The 17,474-nt window shown below is 47.2% G+C and overlaps 1 protein-coding gene across 2 annotated transcripts in view; it reads right to left on the minus strand.

The window, feature by feature from the left end:
* Cnksr3 (CNKSR family member 3) overlaps window positions 1-17,474 on the minus strand; it is a 94,729-nt gene that overhangs the window by 55,145 nt on the left and 22,110 nt on the right. The window contains exon 1 of one of the 2 annotated variants that reach the window (XM_029482786.1): window positions 3,375-3,424. The exons of the other annotated variant lie outside the window; for it this stretch is intronic. The gene's annotated coding sequence lies outside the window, so the exon portion shown is untranslated. Of the gene's footprint in view, window positions 1-3,374; window positions 3,425-17,474 lie in introns of those variants that run through there. 2 annotated transcript variants of the gene reach the window in all.

A 17,474-nucleotide genomic window follows, 5' to 3' on the forward strand; every position in this document is an offset into this window, starting at 1 on the left:
ACAGATCAGGGCTATGTGTGTACACAGATCAGGAGTTATGTGTGTATACAGACCAGGGGCTATGTGTGTACACAGATCAGGGGCTATGTGTGTATACAGATCAGGTGTTATGTGTGTACACAGATCAGGTGTTATGTGTGTATACAGATCAGGGGCTATGTGTGTGCACAGATCAGGGGCTATGTGTGTACACAGATCAGGGCTATGTGTGTACACAGATCAGAGGCTATGTGTGTATACAGATCAGAGACTATGTATGTGTGTACACAGCCTAAGGTGGCTGAGGACAGACACTGGACTGTGTGGCCATCAAGTGGCTCCTGCTCCCCAGCTCATGTTCTGACTTGTGCCTCCCTGTACACAAAGGAGGCATCTGGCCCAGAGAAACAGCAGCATGGGCCCTATACTGCCGAGTCTGGAAGTACCAATAACCTTGGCTCCTCAGGACCACGGTCTGGGGCTGTGTTCGGGGCTCAGGGAAGCTATAGAGCATCTGTGACAGGAAAGTCAAGAGATAATGCGGAAGATTGGCTGAGCTGCTCTCCGGAGGGAAAGAGCTGACAGTGAAGGACGCAGGCGGGGAAAAGCAAAGACAGGGGAGGTGGCAGAGAAGGAAGATTTGGAGATAATGGCTACCCTGTTTCCAGTGAGAGCCCCAGAAGACCTTGAGCATCCTCCTCCAAACCAGTCCTTAGGCAAGACAAACAGCTACTGAAGGCCTCCCAGGGACCGCCTGTCCCTTCCTCCCCCTGCTAGGAGAATGCACAGATAATGTGACTTTAATCATCTCCATTTCTTCCTGTTTAGGAAAGGCATGACTCTTCCCACAGAACAAAAGCTTTCTGGGAGGGACAGACATTTCCCTCCACACAGGAGATTCCCTCTGAGTCAGCCCAAACTGATACCATCAGCAGCAGAAGTGCAGCTTCAGGGAAGGCCTCCTGCTATCTGTGCCCAGGTACTTACCATTAAAATACAATTCACATATCTTAAGATCTGTCTTTTTGATATGTTTAGCTTAGTGGCTGTCAGTACATTCAGAGTGGTACTACCGACCCCACTGTTCAAGGTGAGAGCATTTCCACCACCCTTCTCCACAGAAACTCAATCAGTGTGAGCTGTCACTCCTCAGTCCCCCTTCACCATGAATCTCGGTCATCACTAACCCACATTCCACTCCTAGAGATTTACCTGTTCTGAACTCACATATACACGGAGCTGTAAGAAGATCCCCAGCGCCACAAAACCCGAAAATGTAAATAAACATAATGAACAGAATCAATACTGTAAGCTATACTTCTGTAGCTGGCTTATTTTACAAAGCATGCTCTCAAAGTTTATCCATGCTGCATTACATATGGGTACTTTCGTGCTTTTCATGACTGGCCTATATTCCACTGTATAAAGATACTATATCTTTTTAATCCATTCATCCAGTGGACATCTAATTGGACAGTTTCTACGTTTTAGATCCTATAAATAATCTTGCTATGAATATTTGTGTACAGGTTTTTATGCAAAAAAAGTGTGATTCTTTTATTGAGACATATGGTAACTATGGTAATGATAATTTAAATTTTTTAAAAACTGCCACAGTTTCTAAAGAGCTGTTTTAATTTACTTTCCTCTCAGAGATGTATTTTTTTTCTGTCAGAGATTTATAAAGGTTCCCAATTCTTCACCAACCTCAGCATCCACTGTTTCGTTATAACTACAGGAAGCAGTACAATAACCATGTTGCCAGATTTTAGCACACAAACAAAACCAAATATTAAAAGACAAAGAAAATACAGAGAGAAGCAGTGAGGTTTCTGATGCCCTCTTCTGGCCTCTGCAGGCACCTGCAATCACAGATGCACACAGCCACACACAGACACAAGAGACACATAATTAAAAATAATGAAAAATAAGTCTCTTTTGAAATGTACCCATTTTAATGCCATTTTACAAACTTTAAGTCATGACTATAAATCGGTATAACTTGCCATAAGACATAAATGTTGTGGAAAGAAGCAGACAGGCAGAAGTAACTGTCTCAGGACTTCCCTGTGAAAAACTTACAAGTGAAGAAAGTAACAGTTTGACTGTTCTTCCTTTGACCTTTGACCTGGTCAGACCAGACAGGCAAGCTGTAACACTGTAACTGAGGCAGTCCTGTACAGCCACTCACCTGCCTCCTCTCACCTGTCTCATACTTTAGAAACCCTTGCCTTAGCCTCCCCACTCTTGACCGACCAGCTGAAATGCTGCACAGTGGCCACCACCAGTGCTGGTTTGTGTACATAGACACATATCTGTGCTGCTCTGGGTTAAGGAAGCCTTCTGTACTCGGCTGGGGGGGGGGGGGGATCCCGGATCCCTGTCAGTGTTAACCAGCTTCACTCAGAAATTTTCCAATACACCTATCTGCCCATGCACCATCTGCAAGCACCTGGCTCTTCCGGTTTCAACAAAAACAACTTCAAGAACAAATACACACCATATGAATTACAGCAAAGAGCACCTGCCCTGGGATGGCAAGCCCAGACAGCGTTATCCTCGCGGTGACAAACTGCCTGGATAGGTTTGACTGACAGAACTGGCCCCAAGTGCAATTGTCAAAACACACAGCCTTGGCTGGCTGCACTTTACGTGAAGTGTAGTAACTCTCCATCAGGCTAACACATATATTATTTACACATAAGTCAGATTTAAAAAAACACAGCCCGTAATAGCACATTTGGTTACATGGAGATTTCAAGGCTAATTATTATCTGTCACCAGCCAAGCTCAATAAAGTGCTGAACAGCAGACTATGTGAACAGAGAAGGAATGACTGCTAAATGGTAAGTTCCCACCGCCTCTGTGCCTGGGCCTTCCCAGTTAGCCTGCAGACCTCAGCTCAACCCCTTCCACAGCGCATACCCCTCCCTTCTTGTGGGTCTTCACAGAACAGCTCATTATGGAAGCGAATGTTTGGGTGGCCCCTGTGGGCTCTGGCTGCACAACACCACAGCTTATAAGGACAAGAACCAAGGGTGTTCAGCTCACAACCATTCCCCCAACAGTCAAAAACTGGGTAGGCTCTGTTTGTGAAGTACCTGAGTTCAAATGTCTTAGGTTCTACTGGGTATTGTGCAAGACCTGGTGGGTGCTGTGACTTGAATAAGCTGGTTGTAGTGTGGCTGCCGGCCGAGTCAGTGCTGGGAGGCAGGGCTCTAGGAGGGGATTAGGCCTTTAGGAGGGATAATGCCGTTCTCATGGGACTGGATTACCAGGAGAGCATGGCATTAGACATGGAGGGTACCTTGATTTTCTCTCTTCTACACACCCAGTGGACCTTGTTTTTCTGCACCCTTTTGATGAGAGTTGAGGACTTTCCCAGACATGCTCACCCAACTGTAGCTTTCCAGACTCCAGAGGCAGGGCTGGGGAGGTGGCCCAATGGTAAGCCCATCTGCTAAACAAGAACAAGAATCTCAGCACCCATGTAAGAAGCCACACAAAGCCACACACACACCTATGAGCCCAACAGTGTTGGGGGAGAAGACAAGAGGATTCCCTGGGACTCACTGACTGCCAGCCCCCTCCAGGGTCACTGCGACGCCTGTATCATGGAAACTGACATACCAGGACACCTAACTTCTTTTTCTGGCCTCTGTTAAGAACACATTCGTGCACACACACACATACATAAGGAAAATAAAAGAAATTACACACACTAGAGCACTCTCCTGAAGACACAGAAGACAGACAAGAAGCAGCAGCAGTGTGGAGCTCAATCATGTTTGAAACTATAAATGGTACCTCCAAACAGCAAGGAAGTACAGTAATGTGATTCTACAACCTTCTAGAACTTCCTAATAGCTGACGGAGGAGCTTGAAGCTTGTCATGGTTTGTCCACCACATGCCTGTATGCTTGAACACTTGCTTCCCTGGTAGAAGTGTTCTGGGACATTTCGGAACCTTTAGGAGGTAGAGCCTGGCCAGGGGAAGTGGGCCACTAGGAACGAGCTTTGGAGATGAAAGCCCAGCTCTTGCTCCCCCTGCATCCTCTTCTTCTCCCTCACCTGCCCTCATTCCTGTTTCACAGATGTGAGAAGCTAAGGCTCTCAACCCCCAAGCTCCTGCCACCACAGAGCGACAGGCCACCATGCCTTCTCACCATGATTATGCAAGTGCTCACATCCATCCTTCCTTCCTTCCTTCCTTCCTTCCTTCCTTCCTTCCTTCCTTCCTCTCTCCCTCCCTTCCTTCCCTCCTTCCTTCCTCCTCTCCCCACTCCTCACTCACTCACTCACTGCCCCCAGTCTCCCTTCCTCCCTTCCTCCCTTCCTTCCTTCCTTCCTTCCTTCCTTCCTTCCTTCCTTCCTTCCACCTCCAACCTGAGAGGGATCAGCATGATCAGGTCCAGATGAAAGAGATGCAGTTAGCATGTGCTAGGATGACACAGACCAGCCACTGTTCCCTGGCCCTTACAGGGCAGAGAAGACAACACTGAAGGCAGAGCGTGTGCCCAGAGTGTGTCTGAGGTGCCAGGTCACTGACAGACTGCAACCCTGAGCAGTAACTGAACATTTTTGTGCCTCATTTTCTTCCTCCAAACGACGGCTATGTTGATGCTGCTTCATCTCACAGTGTTATTATAAATGAAATGGCTTACAGTAATGACTGAACACATCCTAGCACAAAACAAACACATGAAAGCATTGTGCTTGAAGCTTAATGGCGTGTGTGTGTGTGTGTGTGTGTGTGTATTAAACAGGAAAGATGTGTCCAAAACGGAAGAGCAGAGTTGAAGAGTTTGTGAGGGGTGTAGACTATGACAGGAGCTGCTCAGTCCTGTATGTGGAGGCAGATGGGCTGAGTGAAGACAGCGATCTCACAAGAGAGTGAGGGAAGGTGAGAGACAAGATCATCAACAAACGGTGAAACGGATCAAATAGGACACCGAGAATTCGGACCAGGTTCAAAGTCTACAGCAGACAGACAACAGTGCGGTGAAGGAAGTGAGAAGCGTGGGAAGAGAGTGTGGAGATGCGTTATCTCTGCTGTGGTTGCAGTGGCTATCAGTGAGCCAGAGAGCGGGCGGAGCCAGAGGGAGGGCTGGCCTCTGCTGACTGAGCGAACACTGTACTTATAAAATAAAATGAAGCACAAGTCTGGCCATTGTTCCTAGAAGCCAACAGATGGGTCCCACTGTCTCCCTTCACTAGTGGGGAAACTGATTCAACCAAGAGGGACTAAGAAAACTGCTGATAATGACATAGTCAGAAAGCGGCAGAACTGGTCTGAAAGGCCAGGTTCATGCAACCTCAGAACCCACTGTCTTCCCTGGGAGGCTCAGAGCCAATAGCGTGACTTGCAGGGAACGGATCTGGGTTTCACCACAGTCTCTACTGGGACCACACTGTCTCTTACCAAGCAGTGGTGCTCAGCAGATCATAGCCATTGATAGCCTCTGCCATCTGGAAAGTTCCCAAGCTTCCTCCCCAATTCTCCTGACCAGCAGAATCAGGGATGGAATTGGGAAGGCAACCTGTTGTAGTTTTTATACCTCAAAACAAACTAGTCACTTGGGAAGAGGGAACCTCAATTTAGAGTTACCTCCACCCGATTGGCCTGTGAGCGTGTCTGTAGGGCATTTTCCTGATGGCTAATTGATTCAGGAGGGTGTAGCCCACAGTGGGCAGTAGCCTTCCCAGGTAGGTAGGACTGGGGTTACATAAGAAAAGTAGTTCAACAAAACAGAAAGAACAAGCCAGCCGGCCTCATTCCTTTGTGGTGTCTGCCCCAGTCTCCAGATTCCTGGCTTGGCTTCCCTGAGTGCTGGACTGTCACTTACGTTGAAAGCAACCCTTTGCTCCCCAAGTTTATTTTGGTCAGGGTTTCACCACAGTAACAGAAACTAGGACAGCACCCACCATAGGAAAGTGCTGGGCCCTGCATCTGCACTCTCGACACCTCATGTATGTCACCTTGCAAGCCCATCTCTAACAAATGTCAGCCTTGAGAGTAAAGGACACTCATTCAGCAGCGCAGTGTCCCTGTGGCTGAGCAACTGGGTGCCACCCCCAAGTCTTTATTCATTCCCCATGCCCAACCTTCTCTGGATGCCAACTTTACTTTTTGGAAAGAAACTATTTCTTCATGCCATTGGCTGTGCCTTACCCAGGATGGATGTCCAACAAATAATCAATACTAAAGATAACAGGAATGAAAATAAATTGTGATCAGAGATACTTCTCCAGTACCCTCCACTCTATCCACAATGGACCCCAAAGGTGAGCAAAGACACTTCTGGACTCCCAGTCAGAGAGCTTAGCAAAGCCCACTGCCCTTCTAGAAGCAATACTGGTAAGAGTCCCTTCCCACCAATCTGGATAATCCATTTTCATAACCCTGAACAGTATGGTGTGAGTGTTTCAACGAACCCTTCATCTGCACACGCAGTAAAGAGCATCCACGGGCCTTCGCACACGCCTTCCCAGAAACCTTTGTGAGGCTGCCTGACTTTTCCTTCAGAAAGCAAAGATATCTTCTGCCAGCAAAAGGAAGTAGAATGGAATGGAGACGACCATCAGTCACCTTAAAATTTAAGGATTGTGACTTCACAATCATGACATTCTGAGGTCGCTCAGCAAGTCAGGCACACAGGTCCCGAACAGGTCTCAACAGGTCACGCCACTAGCAGAATGCCTGCCACAGCACTGAGAGGGTTTCATTCTTTCATAAGCAGGGAGCAGAGAGATCATTAAGCAATGAGTTGTCTGAATGCCTGCCAGGAGCACAAAAATAAAAGAAATGCCTTAGCAAGACTTCCACCTAAAATCAGAGGAAAAATAACAGTGGATCCAGCCTTAATATTATGAGGGTCTGGTATCAGAAAATTCACATATATGAGACATGAAGGGGATATGCCATCCCACCGAGTCTGGCAGGAGAACCGCAAACTAATCCCTTTATCTGCCATACCTATGCAAACAACACAGCCACAAGCCTCCAGAGGGTCAGCTTAACACCAAAGTAAAATCCGATTTTACATGAAACACCCCACTTTATTTAGACACATCCATTGTATTTCAAAGAACACCCACCCTTAAAACTTTCTCATCACTAAACAATTAAAGTGAGCATGGCTGTATGAACAACACGACTCCTACTGAAGTATCCCGGTTTACCACCATTGACATTAAACACAGAAAAACAATTTCAAATTCCTCTACACAGTACAGCTACAAGATATCTTCACTGGTAGGACAGTGATATCAGCTACTGACAACTCACCAGCGTCATGGAGCTTGCAACCACCAAAATGCACAGGACTTGTGGGTAAAATGGTCCCTTCCCCTCAATATGCACAGACCTAGTTCCCAAGGAAAGACCAGTTCTCTCTGTATTTCCATGTCTTCCCAGGACCCCAATATGGCAATGTGGATCCCCCAGTTTCTTTTCAGTAGTACAAAGGATGAGTGTTGGGGGTTGGTTCTAATGCTTTTAATTAATCTGGCCCCCAAAATCAGGAGTCTGTTGTCCAAACACTGAAGGTCTTTGTCCCCAATTGGTTTTTGATCCATCAATAAAGAGCCAACGGCCAATGGCTGGGCAAGTAGACTGAGGTGGGATCTTAAGATTTGCGCAGGCTAGGAACTGGAAGAGAGGAAGGAGAGAGAGCTCAACATGTCTTAGAGGGAGACAGACCAGATTTAGAGCTGCAGAAGAAAATTCATCCAAAATGTAGGTAGAAAGAGAAAGCAGCCCTACAGTAGGGGCTGCCCAGCATGTAAGAGGGCAGCAAAGATAAAACAGATTTAAAAGGTGTTGATCCAGGAGTACTGGAGGGAATTACATGCTAGCCCAGTAGAGGATTAGAACTGCTCAGCCTTTGAGCTAATCAAGGTATATTAAAATTAACTGGTTTGTGTGTGTGTGTGTGTGTGTGTGTGTGTGTGCGCGCGCGCGGTGTCCTTCATTCTCAAGATAGCTCCTGGGCAGCACACAAATGTGACCCATAGGGAGTACAAAACTGTTAAAAAATTACCACTACAGATGAGGTTCAAATTCCTCTAACAGTCAACAGCAGACACTGAAAGAGATAACTGGAGACCAACTCTGCTTTCATGGGACTCCCATAATCTCAGTTTCCTCCCATAACAGGATGAAACTGCACTGAACAAATCACGGGCTTCAAAAAGCTGGCCAGGGCGAGAACCAAACTCCTCCCCGACACAAATCTCTGCCATACTCCATACCAGCTTTCTCCCAGAATACCTTCCCGTTGAAAGGAACCCCACTGCTGTACTGCTGAGCTGTCTGCTCTGGTGCCCCCTGAGAACTCTCTCACTCCATAGGTCCCCAAGGCTTCTCTTCTCAAGACCCCTTCTTCACATCCCAACATCGACCCCACCCCAGCAGCCTCAGGCCCTGCCCTCTGCCATCCTGGATTGGCATCGTGCACTTATCTGTCTGATCTCCTCATAAAGTGAGTGGTTTTGGGGTTGCTGCCATGGCAAACATCTGGATCCATGGTACGAGGTGGGGTGGTTGCAGCTCACCTCACGAATGCCTGAAACACTTGCTTTCTTTTCTTACAAAGCCAGCACCAGAGCTGAAGGAAAGAGTTCAGTGGATGGCTGCTGGCCTGACATGCACAAGGCCCTAGGTTCAATCATCAAAACTACAAACAAGGACACACACACACACACACACACACAAACCTGCACACACAAATAGTTAAGCCTACATAGAAAAGAAAATCTGCCTGCAAACAAAACCCAAGTTTCCAAACAGTCTTATAGAAAACTTCTACAAAGATAGCTCACTCTCTGTTCTGGTAGACGTTGGGTGTTGTCAGTCATTTGGGGTTTTTCCCCATAAATGATCTTGACACCCAGCCTTGCATCGCGGTGCAGAAGGCGGCTATAACTGTGCAGTTGGAAAACAATTCTGCTCGAGAGGAAGAAACTCCATCTGCCAAGACACAGGAAGGCTGGCCGAACGGGAATGTCGCACGGACGCCGGCAGGGCAGCTTCCCTTCACAGCAACAGCCTGTGATCAACTGCCAAACTCAACTCTTAAATCCTGTAGGTTAAAACTTTGTTTTTCAAAAGAGCACACTGTTTTTACAACAGCAGAGGGGTCTGGGAGGTGGCTCAGCAGTTACACTTACCGCTCTTCCAGGGATCCTGCTTGGATCCCCAGCACCTACATCCTAGATGTAGCCTAGAGCTGCCTGTAACTCCCTCTGCCTTCTGTACCTACATGCAAGTGGTGCACATAAAATGCACACATACCCACAAAAGCAAATACATAAAGCAGTTGAGGAGCCTCTCACCACTCAGCTACCCTTTCCCCGGCCCTGGACTTTCCAAACAGATGGGCAACTGGAAACACCACAGGGAGAAAACACCACAGGACATAAAACACAAGGCTCCCAGTAATAAAGGTGACAAGAGTTAATTTTTTTCTCAGTTCAGGCAATTCTGCTGTTGCCCCAGCTTCCGTGTTCTCTGAGCTAGGCAAATGAACCGTAGAAAAGGAGGGCTCACATTTCCGTGGGAGGTCCTGAGGTTATAACTTCTGGAATGCTAGCCTGACCTCATGAGACAGCCTGGGCCATACTGCCAGCTGTCCCTCCTCAAGCCCCAGCTGGAGCCCCAAAAGTAGGGCCCATTAAAAATAACAAGTGGGGAGCTCAGCTGCTCAACCTAGCATGGAAGAAAGAGGGGGCAACCATTTCCCTACTGCACATAAACACAGAGCAGCCAGGAATGCGTGAGTCACCCGGGGCTGACAATGATTAGTGCTGAGCCCCCTGCTACAGTTAAGGACAAGAGCATGCAACAAGAACCTAAGACTCTGGGCGTCCTACCCAGGAAGCATTTCTGTTTCCAAAGCGCCACTTCAAGATAGATTCTGTTAAAATATTAATAATAGATTGTGCTTTCACGTGCAATTTTAACTTTTCTTCGCTGCTATTAGAGAAGCATCTGGAAGAGACTTCCCAATTAAAAATGTGTGCCAGAGTACCTTGAGATTTCACACTTGCAATTTACTGTAACCACGTTGTTGGCTCTACGCTCCCCAGACATCCCACTGTGGGAGGGATTAATACTGAGCCTGGACAGAAAGCTTCTGGGTTTACTAAACTGCAGGGGTTCTGGTTGGGGGCATGGGGGAACATAAAGAAACAGAAGCCTGGACTAAAGGGAAGCACACTTTCCCTCTCTGTTGATGATCAACAACCAAAAGTGATCCATGGGAAATGGAGTTGAGAACTGAGCACCAGGAATGTGGTGCTAGGTCATCCCATTCCATGGCATGCATGCATGCATGCATGCATGCATGAATGAATGAATGAATGAACATACAAATGAACAGATAAATAAAACTAAGGGCCAGTCTCAAGTAGAGCAAGTAGAGGCTAATGGATGCTGGACACTCATTCCCCATGGTGTGTCCCACAAGTATGGAAACAAGGCTCACAGCCAAGCTACCAATAAGGGCTAGATGGCGGATTCCAGATAGAGTTGTTCAATCTGCCCTGGGCTGGCTCTGCCTTCTCCCTACAGCAAATGCCACAGTTTTGATAGTGAATGCCCTACCAAATATCATCTATTAAAATCATATACTCCAGTTTAGCACTGCTGCAAGATGGTGGATCCTTTAAGAGGTAGAGCCTAGCCGGAGTTGGTTGGGTCATTGCGGTCATGACCTTGGAAAAGAGTCTGAGACTCCAAGCTCCTGCCTCACTCCAGCATCAGAGGTTCTACCATGTTAACCTGACCCACTTCCACCATAATGATGCCTCCTGGTAAGTTTATCACTACAGCCCCAAAGCAACGGGGCCAACCAAGTATGGGCTGGAACATGTAAAACTTCAAATCCCAGCAAACCTTTCCCCCTTTTAACATTATTTACCCCAAGCATTTTGTTATAGTTATAGAAAACTGAGTAACTCAGCAGGAATGGCTACACTGTGTCCAGGATATACTTGGACTCCTCAAAGCTGAAAGAAGACAGATAATGAAGAGACAAGAGTTACCTTTCCAGCTTGTTCTCTGTGTAATCAAAGTAACCAGTGCTTGGGGGGTGGATGTAGAATTCCATCCCTTAAGATGAATCACTGAGGAAATCTTTAGACGAAATCACGTGCCCTGCCCAGTGTCTGAGTTAACATTACTGACCTATAATAACACACCACACACCATGATCTTCCTAAAGTCTTTCTTTCCCACAAGCCCATTTCCTTGAAGGCCAGAAAACAGTCAACTCTGTATGAAGCCATCATTGTCAGTGCCTATAAACAGTTTGTAAGTCACATAGCCAAGAGCTCTGAAGAATTCTTGAACTCACTTGACAGCAACAGGTCTAGTCTCTCTCTTTTGACTTAGGAGCACACTCACCCCTAAAGGGGATGTCTCCATCGATCCCTCCCCAGCACCCAACGCACAGGGATCCATGTGTAAGGAGTCAGAAAGATTTTAAGAGCCAGAGGTGCATGACTCCAAGGAAACAGTGTCTTCCAGACACAACAGGACATAGAAACTCTTAGGAACTAAGGCAGCACAAACAAGACCTGTATGAGTTCAAACCAGAGCAAATCCCAGCTCTGAGAAGGGAAGGTGGACACCAGCTCCCACCCTTCACCAGGAAGCTATTCCAAGTTATGATCTGCTGGGAAAGGGAAACCCAGTGGGGCATCACTGACTTACCAACCACTCTCCAGGCAGGCCCATGCCTAGAAGGAGTTGGCCAACACCAAACAGGCTACCTGTTTGGTTTGGTTTGGTTTGGTTTGGTTTGGTTTGGTTTGGTTTGGGTGGGCTTTTTGTTTCTTTTTGTTTTGTCTGATCATTTTTTATCTTGTTTTTGTTTTTGTTTGTTTGTTTTCTTTTGATTTGAGAACAGGATATTGGGTGGGTGGAGAGATAGGGAGGATCTGGGAGGAGCTGAGGGAGGGGAAAACATGATATATATCCTGTGGGGGAACACTATTCAAGGAAGAAGAAAAACAAGTCTTTCTTCCTTGAGGAATTTCCCTCTCTATGGAACCAACTGCATTGTGAAATAGGAGAAGCCTGTGCCTATAAGAGCACAGAAAGCCAGGACACTAGGCATGGTTACCAAATCTTCATAATGACATCATCTTTATAATGACATCACTCTTACACCATGGTTTTATGCATGTCTGTTTTATACATGTCTGTGTTTTGCTATTCTGAAAAGAAACAAGGCCACAGGTCCTGTGTACCTCCAGAGCATGGAAGGAAAAGAACGACAGCAGGCGGCTTGCAAACTGTAAAGCTGAGAAGGCATGGAGCCTCTCTGTCTCAGCAACAAGGACCAAGGTCATGACAGCATTCCAACAGCAACTGCTACTCTAGGGACAATTGTCATTACACGTCAGGGTGTAGCCAGAAATGTCAAGTTCAGGTCTGCTGGCGCTTGGCAAACTCAAGTACACAGGCAGTTTTAACAATTTGTCATCAGATGCTTCCCACCATGTCTTCGCCCCTGACAGTGACGATATAACGCTCAGTCCTGTTTCCTGCTCCTATCCTTGGTCCCACTTCTCAGAACAAAACAGAAAAGACTTACCTTGCTCTCCCTCTCCCCCGACTGTGTGTGTGCACATGTGTGTGTTTGTGTGCATCTGTGTCTGTGTATATACATGTGTGTATTGTTTGTATGACTATATGTATGTATGTATGTATGTATATGTGGCTGTGTATATGTGTACATGTGTCTGTATGTGTCTGTGTGTATACATGTGTGTCTGTATGTGTCTGTTGTATATCTGTGTTTGTGTGTATCTTTGTGTATATGTGTCTGTGTGTTTATGAGTATGTGTGTGTCTGTGTATGTCATGTATGTGAATGTATTTGTATATATGCATGTCTGTTCATGCGTCTGTGTGTGAATGTATCTGTTGTATATAAGCATGTCTGTGTGTGAATGTGTCTGTGTGTGTCTGTGTGTATATGTCTGTATATCTGTGTGTGCACATGTCCATGTCTGTGTACATGAGATCAAATTTTGATGTCACGTGTCTTCCTTTCCATTCTCCACTTGAGTTTTTGAGACAGTCTGTCACTGAACCTGGAGCTAACCAACAGGCTCAACTGACTTGACACCAGGCCCCAGGGATACCAATGCCTCTCCCTCCCTAGTGCTGTTTTACAAGAATCTTCTGCCATGCCCAGCATTGTGTGTAGGTGCTGGATCAGACTTAAATCCTGCTAGACAAGCACTTCATCACCGAGCCATCCCCAAACCCCTTGAGCAATCTCCCTTTAAGGAGTTGTATGAAGCAGTCTTGGGGAGAACAATTCCCTACATTCCCCAGTGCTCCACGCAGATCTCAAGGATGGTCCTCAAGCCACCTTTCACATAATAACCTGGCATACAAATCAGTGGGCATTTTGGGCAGAACTGGCATGAGGCACAATCTCTTGCAGAAGGTCTGTTCCCCCTTGTCAAACTGACCCAAGAGTCTCTGCCAGGTGCCAGCCAGCCTGCCATAAAACATCGAGTCCCCTGTGCGCATGAGATGGGCCCACACCTGCTTCAGAGAGGCATCTAGATCAATACACAGACATCCAAATTATGGATAAAGTTAATTAGATGCTCTAAAATGATTTAGGTTCATCTAAATATGGTGACGGGAAGAGCTTTAAGACAGAGTGCAGCATAAAAGTACCCCAGGGTCAGATGCAAGCTACACATCAGTCTGTTTCTACAAAAGACAACAGTGAGCCGGGCGTGGTGGCGCACGCCTTTAATCCCAGCACTCGGGAGGCAGAGGCAGGCGTATTTCTGAGTTCGAGGCCAGCCTGGTCTACAAAGTGAGTTCCAGGACAGCCAAGGCTACATACACAGAGAAACCCTGTCTCAGAAAACCAAAAAAAAAAAAAAAAAGACAACAGTGATACACGGGTGAGTGTGAGCGGGAGCAGGGATGTCTGGGCGGCTTGGAGAAGAGGCTGGCACCTGTTCTCAGATGGGGATTAGCAGGGAGGGAAGGGTGCTGTCTTTTCCAGCCTATCTGCAGCTATGTTGTTTTTACAAGAAAGTACCCCTGGGTATACAAGATGGCTTAGCAGGCAAAAGCACATGCTGCCATACCTGGGGACTTGAACTCAATTCCTGGGCCCCACATGGTGGAAGCAGACAATTGAGGCCTGAGAAGATGTCAGGTGACTCCCACATGCATGCAAGCAAACACACACACACACACAACACAATGTTGTTGTTGTTTTCTTTTAATTTTTAAAGAAAGCACTTCTGATCATTTGATAAGTAGGAATAAAGTCTACTGGCAACTGAAGAACAAAGGCAGGGAGGGGCCAACATCTGAAAACAAATCACATTCCACAGCTCCCGACCAACTGTTTAATCAGAGGCCTTCCAATTGACATCCCTGGTTGCTGAGCGCTCTGTGAGGCTGCACCTCTGCCTCCGCGCCCCTGGCAGCTGTTTCCTATTCTTCATCCTGTTTCCTCCAAGGCCATGGAAATTTCAAGGTGGTTCTCTCTGCTCCCAGAAGCTAAGTATGCAAGGCTGCATCCACACCTTTAACCGCCCAGGCATCTTGGCTGAAGGACAGGAAGTCCCTCCCTCCCGCACAAATGCTTCTGTGGGAAGGACTTTACAGGGGTTAGGGCCAAGGGACAGGGAGAGCAACTAACACAGTTGGGGAATGGGGAATGACCCAGTGAGAAATATCCTGAACATGGGGTGGTCTAGAACATTTGGTCCTAACCTCAGGTCCACCCCTCCATCTTGTCATGTAACCCCTAGGGTCACAGTCCCTTTGTACTGTAAAATGCTACAATGTATTCACTCTTTTTTTTTTTTTTTTTTTGGTTTTTCAAGACAGGGTTTCTCTGTGTAGCCCTGGCTGTTCTGGAGCTCACTCTGTAGACCAGGCTGGCCTCAAACTCAGAAATCCGCCTGCCTCTGCCTCCCAAGTGCTGGGATTAAAGGCATGCGCCACCACTGCCCAGCTATAAGACAGCATTTGGGGTGGATGATCTAAGGCATCCATCACTTCTCAAAATCATAGTGGTGGGGGCATGACAGAGCTGGACTTCCAGCCACAGAAAAAGTACCCTTTCTTACATTTCCCAAAGTCAAGAAAAACCCAGTTTTCCTAACAGGTAGGCTGACTTACAGTTCAGAGACTTAAAAAAGACTTAAATCCTAGCACTCCCTGATACCAATGTGCCTCCACTAACTGGACCCTCTTTGTCCTTCATGATCTCACTCACATATATGCATACATCACACACACACACAGAGCGAGAAAAGTGGGGGGCTGGGGGGAGATGGCTCTTGAGATGTTTCCCATTCTATGGGAAATCATAGCTGAAGTCCTGCTCTGGAGGCCACCACTTCAATCAAAGATGCCTTACAGAGCATTTACGTCAGCTGTGGGCAGGCAAACGGGGACTACATTTAAGCTCTTCACGTAACCTCAAGCTTCCCAGAGTAAACCCCAAGCCTGGGCACTGTGTCTTGCAAGCTTGGGTTATTTCTGACAGTTCAGTACTCACTCACTCTTACACTCACCTAGCCCTGCAACTCTCCCCTTCCCCGAGGCTGGTGCCTCCGACACCAGGAGGGATGCTGGTAGGAACAGGCAACTCCCTTTGGCATAAACAGTCCTTTGAGAAGCTGGCAAGGTTCTGTGACTCGGGAAGGGAGGGATGTGACTCTGGTAATTCAGGTGCAGTGGCCACCGCCATTCTCTGCTGGCAGCCATTCCCACAGGGCTTATAGGCGCTGCTCTTACGAAATGACTTGTTGGCTGGCTTCCTTACTTGAGCTTGGTGAGGGTGAACATCTTCCATGTGGGGTTGCTCTTTCAGGGCCATTACTCAGCATTGTGCATACTATACAGTAGACACACCCAAATGCCACTGTCACACAATGGACACACCCAAATGCTGCTGTCCCAAGCACTGGTTATCAAGAGCCTTGGTGAAGCAGGAAGTAAGTCTTGGGTACTGACTCTGATAAAGCCAGAAAATATGGCCTTGCAGAGCACCTGAAGTGGCTACCTCCCCTCTGTTGTTGAGGGCGTGCAGTGCGTTACCACCAAGCGAGGCAGCCGTCAAGTCTCAGGACATTCATGGAAGAACTGAGAGAAGGCATTAAGAAGTCACTGACCATTTCCCCTCCACCATGAGGATGCTAAGAGGTAGGCTTGGCCTCCCTTCTCAGTGGCTCAGCACACAGCAGGAAGTCAATATGGCCTGATATTCTCTCTCCCATTGCTCTCTGAGATGTAACTTACTATCCATGAAGGGTAGGGTATCCTCATTCGCTGTGAAACCGACGCTGTCCGGTTGAAAAGGCGAGCTGGCTCTGCCAGGACAGAGGTGCAGCATACTGAGGAGCCCTTTGAGTACCTCACTCGACACTCAGCACAAGCCACAGTGACCGCATGAGTCCAAGGTAAAGACCATAAGCACTGTGTGGCCTGAGTGGCGTGCCACATACAGATGGGGACAGTAAGGACAAGAATATGGGGACAGTGAGTAAGGACAAGAATGTCTGCAGCTACTCTACACCTGGCACATAACCATTGTGCAATACTGCAGCAGCCACAGAGAAGGTGGGGTGGGGGTGGGTAAGAAATGGAGGAAGACTGAGAAGAGGGAAGGAGACAGACAGGCAGAGAGACATGGATGAGTTAGGTAATGTATTTTCTCTCCGGAATATAGTTTAACTACGCCTCTACAGCAGGTCATTAACCACAGTCCTCTGACGTAGCCCACACCCCAGCAACAGTGACAAGCACAACCTGCACACAATCCCCACTCTGGCTCGGAGACTTCCAGAGCTAACCTTAGGCTGCAACCGAGCAAGCCAAAGGTTCTCATCTGGCAGGCCTTGAGTTGATTATCACCTAAGACCATCCTCAACCATCTCAAGAACCAAAGGCAAGACTATCGACATTGGAGGAGAAAGCGGATCTCAACTGGACAATAAAAAAATAAATAAAAAATCAAATTAATCAAGTAGAATATGGGCGTGCCTAGCTGAGCGCCCCCTGCCACGCTGAGCCACTCTCTGACTCTGGGAGTCTGTAAGGAAATAGAATGGAGGCCCACATAAGGTAATCTGTTGTTACAAGAAAATTAAGAGAGGCTTATTGGCTTCTAAAACATTGTAGTGACACAATTACCACCGGGAATGATCATTATCTACAGAGCCACAAAACCTTCTAAGGAGCTCCAGTGGCAATCAGATCATTAGGAAGATCTGCTTCCCACTTCCTACCACTTCCACAAATCCCCTGTTACAGCACTCCCACGTCCCCCTGAGTCGCTAAGGCTGCCTAGGCACGGTGTGTCTATGGCTCCCTCCTTTGTACTGATGCTTAGAAAATGTTCCTCTCGAATGGATACAGAAATTATGGTACATTTACACAATGGAGTACTACTCAGCTATTAAAAAGAATGAATTTATGAAATTCCTAGCCAA

The sequence above is a fragment of the Mus caroli genome, chromosome 10, assembly GCF_900094665.2.
Source record: "Mus caroli chromosome 10, CAROLI_EIJ_v1.1, whole genome shotgun sequence".
NCBI classification, from domain to species: Eukaryota; Metazoa; Chordata; class Mammalia; order Rodentia; family Muridae; genus Mus; species Mus caroli.